This window comes from Bidens hawaiensis, unplaced genomic scaffold, assembly GCF_021521415.1.
Source record: "Bidens hawaiensis isolate Kalapana, Puna unplaced genomic scaffold, B.hawaiensis_p1.1 tig00048333_1, whole genome shotgun sequence".
Classification (NCBI taxonomy): Eukaryota; Viridiplantae; Streptophyta; class Magnoliopsida; order Asterales; family Asteraceae; genus Bidens; species Bidens hawaiensis.
Genome location: NW_027498660.1, coordinates 32,761 through 42,424, shown reverse-complemented (window position 1 = coordinate 42,424; position 9,664 = coordinate 32,761). Strand labels below are relative to the sequence as shown.

The window sequence follows — 9,664 nt, the reverse complement described above, 5'->3', positions numbered from 1 at the left end:
AAAATTTCAGATCTAGATAACTTTTGGGTCATGGCGGATTCGGCAAAGTTTAAGAGGAAGATTTGAAGATTCTGGTCAGGTTTGTGAAAACAATATTTCTTACAGTTTTGATTTATTTTTGTCACTATATGTTACCGCGTTATATTTTTATTAGATACAGATTGTGGCTATTAAGAAGTTAGATCCAAACGGAGAACAAGGGGTTAGGGAATTCGTCGTGGAGGTTATGACGTTAAACATGGTGGATCACCCAAATCTCGTGAAACTAATCGGTTATTGTGCTGAGAAAGAACATAGATTGCTGGTGTATGAGTATATGGCTCTAGGCTCGGTAGAGGATCATCAACACGGTATTTATTCACCCTCTAAAATATATTTATTTGCTTAATATTAATTCTTATCGAGTAAAGACACAAATGGTTTATTTTAGCACCCATAATTAGAAATGTTTGTCAATAATTTTTAAACATGTAAAGGATCATGGTCTCTAAATGTGAGTTTGTTAAAAGTTTTGTTATTTTTTTAGGACGATTTTACCCTTTTTCTAGGTCATCGGGTCCACTGCAAACGGCTCAGTTGGAACACTTAAGGTTGTCTCTTAAAAGTTTTGTTACATATTTTGAAATGCCAATTTTACCCTTTTGCCAGCTCATCAGGCCCACAGCAAACGGCTCGAATGGAACACTAATGGATGCCCTGATATAAGTTTTGTTGAGTTTTTTAAAATGACAATTTTACCTTTTTACTGGGTCATCGGCCCACAGAAAGCGGCTCGATTGTTGAATGTTGTCACAAAATTTTTAAATTGAGAACTTTACCCTTTTGCCAGCTAACCAAGGTCACATAAAATGAATGCCTGTTAACAATTTTGTTAATTTATTTAAAATGACAACTTTACCCTTTTCTTAGGTCATCGGGCCCAAAAAAACGGCTCGATTGGAACACTAATGAATGTCTGTTAGCAGTTTTGTTAATTTATTTAAAATGACCGTTTTACCCTTTTGACTACTCATTGGGCTCACAGAAAACGGCTCGATTGGAACAGTAATAAAATATATATACTTCTTTAATATTAGTTCTTATAGAGTAAAACACACAAATGGTTTATTCTAGGATCCAAATTTAAAAATATTTACTAATTTTGAAACATGATAACGCTTGTGGTCTCTAAACGGGTGCTTGTTAAAAGTTTGGTTTAGTTTTTAAACGACGATTTTACTCTTTTGCTAGGTTATCGGGCCATCACAAAAGGGTTTGATTGGAGCACTAGGATTAATATTGCAGTTGGTGCAGCAAGAGGGTTGGAGTATTTACACGACAAAATGAAGCCAGCGGTTATATATCGAGATTTGAAAGCTTCAAATATTTTGTTAGGTGAGGATTATCATGCAAAGTTATCAGATTTCGGGTTGGCAAGGGTGGGCCCGCTTGGAGGCAAAACTCACGTTTCGACTCGAGTTATGGGGACTTACGGGTAACGTGCTCCTGAGTATGCAATGACGGGTAAACTCAACTTCTTGAGCAGCATGAGCAAGCCATTAATCGCATTTCTGCAAATATTTATGATTTCAAGGTACCTTTGACACTTTTTCTTATAAACGGGATGATTCGAGTTATGTTTATCTCTAATGGGTCAAATTAGAAAAGTAGTAGTATTAAGCCCAAAACTTGCTTATAAAAATCCGTTTTTGGCAGCGTACTTTGTTCTCGTTGATTTTTAAAAAGTTTTATGCCCAAAACTTTAATATACACTCACTGAAAAAGAAATATACTTTTTAGTATCATATGATTAAAATTTTGCTACATATATAATACTACATGTGCAGAAATCCATACTTTGTACTTTGATGGTCGTGCAAATTTAAAGCAATATGAACTGTTTTGGCAATTTTGATTTTTGGCTTCATTTACAACTCATACATTTTGCATCACTGGTAAATGGCAATTACTACTTTTTCGGTAAGATGGAGTAGAGTACAACACTTTTTCTTTTAGAAAATTCAGATAAGACGGATTCTTTAAATTCTCATGTTGATTACCCGACGGTTCCTGATTAATATCTAAACGATGAATGAACACCTTTTATATTTATTTATGTAAGCTAAACATTTTATTTTTAATGGATATGTTGTTTGAGTTTTGTTAGTTTTGTTGAATATTTTTGTTTTGGAGGTTCAAGGAAAGTATTGTTAACTTTATTCTTAAATGTTGTCTACAATTGATTATTTGGTGGCTCACTTATGATTATAGGTCACTATATATATACTCAGTTTTTTTTTCCTAAAATGAAACTAAAAAAAAAGATGTGAAACTTAAGTGAGTTTATTAAATTTGATGACAATACAACTCATAGCTGTATACTATGTACACTTTTAAAAAAGGTTCATCTGATGTGCTTACAAAATATGTCATTCGTGACAGTAATAGGGCATGGTCTTATCTGTATACATGAATTTGACAAGATGAGATCAGAGGACGAGTTTACTATAAAAATACCTTGTACAGTGTGGTATGCTTTTGTTTTCGTTAAACTTTTAATATATTTTATAAAAAAAATGAATTAGGGTTTCTATACTTGAACAATATCAGTTGCTAAAGTAATAGAAACGAGTCATACTACATACGTTGGTATATAAATTTCTTACTTTTTATATCGTAAACTATACCAACTATAAATTTTGCTATAACAAATGCGATAGCGTAACGAATCGAACCACCGGCGAGCGATTTCATTTATGTCCCCGCTGCAACGCGCGAGCTTTTCTACTATATAATCTGATATATATTGATGTTAAAGTATCACTTATTTTACACTTTCACATGTGTAAGGATATATATACTACACTTGCTACTACTATGTAATTTGTAAAATATTATATTAATAAGGAAACTAATAGAAAAGTTGTATATAATATATCATGAGATGATTAATTAATAACATAAACGAGTATTGTGTGGCAACTTGTTGCGACCCCCTCCCTCACCCTACCGATATCGAATTTTCGTTGCGTCTACGCCACGAACTTTACTCATACCTAGCTAATCCACGTTGAGTCCCCGCCGTCTGCGCCACGAACCTTACTCATACCTAGCTAATCCACGTTGAGTCCCCGCCGCAACGCGCGGGCACACCTACTAGTAAATATATATACACACATAACATATATACATATACATATACTAATATATACACACACATACATATAATATAATAATAATATTCTTCTTCTTCCACAGCGATAAAAACACCCCGCCCCCGCCCCAATTCGCCCACTTATCGCCGGGGGGACGATGTTCGCGCCCAATCTCGCCCCAATTCGCCCAAGCCCGAGCCCCACTACACATGGCCTAATAACGGCTTGGCCTAAAAACCGGACCTTGACCACCCTACATCGGGTACCCTAGCCCCAAACCGACCCGACCCATTTTGCACTAGTATAATATTACAAAGCAGCTGTTAATAAATAAAAAGTCACCCCCATCAATCAAATGCCCACAAAACAAAACAAAAGTTAACTGGCGGTCGAACCCATCGTCAGACGGAACTAACCACCACTCACTCATCTTTGATTCGACTCATATACATATATATATTGTCTCCGTTGACCGTTTCTTCAAGTCAATTACAAGTAATCCCCAATTTCTAAACCCTAATTTTAATTTTATTATTATTATTATTATTATTATTATTATTATTATTATTATTATTATTATTATTATTATTATTATTATTATAGCATTATGTTTGTTTAGGATGATTAACTTTGATATTACTGATGCTCGATTAGTTATTAGAATTTGATATATCACTTATTATTAATTACAGATCTGTTTCATCACTCGTAATAATTTCTCAATTTTAATTTGTTTCCTCACTGTTTTTAGGTTATACACTTTTTAGCACAAGATATTCATACTTCTAGGGCTAGTTAACCATATATTACCACCGGAGGCATGTTCGTGTTCGTTTGTTTAAAATCTAAAAGAACTGTTCACGAACATAAACGAACACAAACGAGCATAGATAAATAAACTTAAACGGGCATAATTGAACAAGCATAAATGAAGTGACAAACACAAATGAACGTAAATAAACGAACATGTGTTTGGCCTAGCTTTTATTTTATAGCTTATGCTTATATTTTAAAGTAGCTTATAGCTTATTTTCTATTATTTGATAAGCTCTTTTTAAGTGTTTGGATTAGCTTATATTCTACAAGTTGATTATACATCTTAATAAGTTGTTAAATCCACCATTCTTTGATTTGTTACCGTAATAAGTTGCTTCATTATTATTAATCAACCATCATTTGAGGGCAAATGAGTAACTTACCCCCTTAAACAAACAAGCTTCTTCAAATAAGCTAATAAACCATCTTCAAGTAAGCTTCTTCAAATTAGCTTATATAAGCTTATAAGTATAAGCTAAAAAAGATAAACCTAACACTAAATTAAGCTTATTTTGTAAAAAAAAAGCTATAAGCTTTGCTAAAAAAGCTAGGCCAAACACTATAACAATTCATTCATGAACACTTTTTATTATTGGTTTAAACGAGTCCCTTGTATGTTTGTTTGCGTATGATGATAACTACATATGTATTTATTAAAATTAAAACAAACATAAACGAACAGACATAAATAAACGGACGTTCAAAGCATGTGTTCATGTTCGTTCGTTTATTTAATTGAACACAAAGTTTTGTTCATGTTCGTTCTTTCATTAAATAAGCGAACTTCCCGCTAAATAGTTTTCCAAAATAAGTATAAATTTTCAAATACTTCGAAGATTTTGACTGAAATGCGACCAATTTTGACCGAAATCCACCGACTTTGACTGGTACTGATTTTAGGGGCCGATTAGGTGAAATCAAATTGCTAGCCCTTCGATTTCAGATTAATCGGTGCCTAATCGTGATTTTTACAACACTGCTTGCTGCGTTAAGGATCTATTTAAACTAATATCTTTGTATCGGTCTTCGTTTGAATTATTTCACGTAAACGAGTTTTCCTCTTTCCACTTCGTATATTGTTTCTTATCGCCTTTGAAAAATAACCTGATATTTAGTATTTCTTTAGTTCAATCTGTGAAATCTATTTGGATCTGTTTTTTTACAGTTGCTTATCAATTTGACTGAATGAATACTTTAAATTGTTTAACAGAATGATATCTGTTGTTTACAGTTTTTATGTTTTTATGCACCAAACAGGCGCTTATAAAGACGGTTCAAAATGCTGCAAAATTTACCTCACCAGATGATCCAGTCACCAGCCAGATTAGGTCTTCCGAACCCGAATTCACCATCTTTACAAACCTCCACCCCACCGAAATTCCCGTCACAGATTCAACAATCACAACCGCCCAATTTACACCCGAATCTGCTAACCTCACCGACTTCGTTAACCTTATTACCACTTCTTCCACCATTATCTAGGGCTCAGTCTATCCTTCTAAGAATGGCTTCACTCACAACAAGACTCTTTGAAGTATCACCAAACCAAAGTCAATGGCTTAGCACGTTTCGTGGCTCGTTTCCCACGTTTCTCCCGACCCAAAACTCGTCTGCAACCGACTCCAATCCCACCACTTCAAAGGAAGTCATTGCTTTAGTTTCGCCTCTCCAGTCTCAACTCTTTGAAGCCGTTAGCGAGCTTCAAGAGATTCTCGACCTTCAAGACGCGAAACAAAAAGTCACCCGTGAAATTCGGTCAAAAGATGCTGCGATTCTGACTTTTGCTAATAAGCTGAAAGAAGCCGGACGCGTTCTTGATATTCTAGTTGATGATTATTCGGATTTCCGCCAAACGAAACGGTTGAAAGTTGACGCGAGTGACGAGAGCCCGTCGACCACGACGGTTGCGAGTCGGTTGAATTTGTCGGATATATTGTCGTACGCGCATAGAATAAGCTACACAACGTTTGCGCCTCCGGAGTTTGGAGCAGGGACAGCGCCTCTTCGTGGGGCGCTGCCGCCTGCTCCACAGGAGGAGCAAATGCGTGCGTCTATGATGTACGCGTTTGCCGACTTAGACGTTGGGTTACCGAAATCTGTCGACAATAAAGAGAAGTTTCCAATCGAGCCGTTTGCTGAAAACCAGACCGATAACAACGCGCTGCCCGGGATTCAGGATATGCTTCCTCCGAATATTGTGGTTCCGTCGGGATGGATGCCCGGGATGCCGGGGCAGTTGCCGAGCGATTTACCGATTTTGCCCCCGGCTGGATGGAAGCCCGGGGACCCGATTTCTTTGCCTCCGTTGGAGTCTCATCCTGCTCCTCCTAGGATTGAGGAACAACAACCTCTTCAACCGGTTCATGTTCCTCCGTTTGCTAAGGGCCCGCAACCGATACAGGTTCGACATGTTCAGTTGGATATTGATGATGATAGTAGTATTGGATACGGCACTGATGATACTTCTGATGATGAAGATTGATAACTGGTATTGTTTTAAAGAATATGCATGTAGTTGAACTTATGGAGTATGAGCTGTTTAATGTTGCGAAGTCGGTACCGATTTAATTATGCTATTAACATGCTGCTAGCTTGATATAGTATGGGTATGGATCATAATTGAAAGGAAAGTTTTATTGCTTTGTTTTGGTTAAATTCTGATTGAGTTAATGTTTTGGTTGTTACGTTCATGTATTATATGATTGTTAAGAGTTCAGTCGATTTCGTTTTATTTTAGTGCTTCTTGTTAATTTGATATTTCCGGTTTGAACTGCAAGGATTGAGCGACTAATTTACTCAAAGCCCGGTATGACCTGGACTAAAATGACGTTTTTTAAAACGGCCTGTCATGAATCAAAACTGTTCTGACATTTCACCGCGGTTGACCCACTCTCCCTGTTTAGCCATGCCCAATAATTAGACTTGAGGTTTGGTTACTTAGATATTTGGTTTGGGGGCAAACAAGCGACCGACATACTTAGTCGCAAATGGCCTTTGTGGCTGTTTTGACAGTTGCAAGTGTCAAACGTTTTTATACAGATTGCAGAAAGGTGACTTGGCAACGCATACTCGCATAAGGCGGTGATCAAAAAAGCGGTATGCTGGTTATGATTTAAGCTCTCCGGGCCTCAACTCATCAAGAGTCTTGTATTTGGAGCAACTATAAAATTCTCAGTGACTCGAGGCTAGAGAATAAATCAGAAACTGGAATTCGATGGAATTGAAATCCGAGTTCTATTACTAATGTGTTTTATCTGTACAATTCCTTATGATTGAAACGAGTTTCCTTAAGTTACCAATTGAACATTCATTCTCAAATTATCGTTGGCGCAACCTCTGCCCCGCGCCATAACCTTCGTCCCATCACCACCTCACAACTTGGTGATTGATGCATTTTATATTGATGTTATTTCAATTTAATTTGTAGATATTTCATATATGCACCAATTACCAATATGTTTATGAAACATTATTAATATCGTATGTTTTGTATTTGGTTGGTTGTGAAGAAAATAAGCTATGCTGTTATGCTCACTGCTAGATATAAAAGCAAATTGAACTTTGGTTTAATTGCATAAATGTCATAAAAAAAATCGGTTCCGGGTATGGAACCGGGGTCAGGTATGACCAGGTACTGGAAAATCAGGTATTGGTAATACCGGGGTCGGCTCGGGTCCGTGTATTGTCTCTATAAACCATACCTTATGTATCGGGTTCGGGTATTCTAAAACCGGGTATTTTAATACCCTAACTTTGGGTATTGAAAAACCCTATTTTTGGAATTTTCAGGCTTTCTTCCGGGCATTTTTCGGGTATAGATTGAATATTTTATAAGGATGCACTTTTTAGGGGTAATTTTCGGGTATTTTATTGTATTTTTCAGGTATAGATCGGGTGTTTGAAATACCGGTATAGATCGGGTGTTTGAAATACCCGGTTTCGGGTATTGGAAAAACCCGGTTCCTGGTATGGAACCGGTTCGGGTTTTTTGGTATTACCGGGTACAAATCAGGTCCGTTTCGGGTTCGGCTTTTAGTACTGAAATGCATAGTCTATCCGTACCCTACGGGCTACGGGTAGGGTCGGGTACGGGTAATAAAAACCCAGGTACGGGTTTTTTTCGGGTCCGGTTCCGGGTTCGGGTTTTTTTTTTTCACCGGTGGCTGGGTTTAGCACAAGTTTGGATCAAGTCACCGAGAATCCTATATTTGGATCAACTAGAATATTCCAAGTAACACAACTACACAAGGCCTAAGAGGATGCATCAAAACTAGAACTCCAAATGTTGTCAATAGACATGTGATTTAATTAAACATCCAAAAATACACTATTAGGAACGTTGGAATTCGGCAGAATCAAAATATGAATCATATTCTGACTTGTTTGGTTGACATTCCACTCTCTTGCCACCGTCGCCACCACCACCACCACGCCTACCATTTAAACTCATTTAAAAATATTAAGGCAAACCCAAAGCTACAATTACGCTTCGAGCTAAGCAGTATTGTCACTTGTCACAACAATTCATTCCAAGAACCTAAGACCCGTTTAGATAAACAAGTTAAGCAAAGCTATATACTAATGTCTTTCCAACATAAGATAATGCAACCTTAAACTTGGAAGTATTCTTTAACTATAACTTTATCAATTTGTACCAGTATGAACATGAAAAGAGTACGCAATGTTGTTCTGGAAGACTAAAACGCACGGTGGTATGATGATGATACGAAGCCTAGTTTTTGGTCTTTGTATTTTACAACAAGTGAATGTTGTATTGTATTCATCAAGGCCGTCTCCGAGTATTTATAATAAAAAGGTTCATAGGATTTTAACTAGTAACGAAATATATAGGTTAATTTTTTAAACTATATTAACATTATAACAATAAATATAATAAAAATATAGTAATAAAATTAATATATTAATAGGTAACGGTTAACCGTTGATTCGTCAAACTCTCCTAGCATTCTTTACCATTTGGATCCAATAACCTAAACTTTACCAAATGGATTATGAATAAGAAAATTGGCCCGATAAATTTAAAATTTTCAAAATCCAATTATATTATATAAGGTTTATTTTTTGAAATATATATATATATATATGCAAAAGATCCAATACAATAATACCTTAACGTACAATAGGTACGCAAATCCCTTTTTTCACGAATCGATCCATAAAATCAAATCCCAACATCTCGGAATCATCAATACATACCCAAATAATCATTGATTCACTGAAAAAACAGATTTGAATCGTTAATCGATCAATTTTTTACTTTTTTTCATGAAACCCGTTTTTGAGCGTTTTAGGTTTCCGGCTGAGCGTTTTAGTATTTTTGCCATGTTTTTTGCCTTTGAGCGTCTCGCGTACCTATCGTACGTTAAGGCATTATTGTACAGTATATCGACCCTTGAAAAAATGAGTTCGTGTCAATATGAGTTCTGAGAAAAAATAAGATCGGGTCAAAACGAGTTGTTTTTAAAAATATATCAATTTGGTTTAGATCAAAATGAGTTCAAGCCAAAATAGTCTATTTTAATACTCTTCTTCTAAAACGACCCATTTCAACCCGGCTCTATTTTGGCTTGAACTCATTTTGATCCAAACCAAATTGATATATTTTTAAAAACAACTCATTTTGATCCGATCCCATTTTTGCTCAATACTCATATCGACACAAACTCGTTCTAACTTGTCAACTTAACCCGCCC

General features: G+C 36.1%; 1 pseudogene across 1 annotated transcript; it reads left to right on the top strand.

Moving 5' to 3' along the window:
* The first annotated feature begins 3,578 nt into the window (after window positions 1–3,578).
* On the top strand, window positions 3,579–6,568 carry LOC143597468 (mediator of RNA polymerase II transcription subunit 4 pseudogene; annotated as a pseudogene). Its single transcript, XR_013146915.1, has 2 exons — window positions 3,579–3,608; window positions 5,182–6,568. The product of XR_013146915.1 is annotated as a mediator of RNA polymerase II transcription subunit 4 pseudogene (transcript).
* The last annotated feature ends 3,096 nt before the right edge of the window (window positions 6,569–9,664 follow it).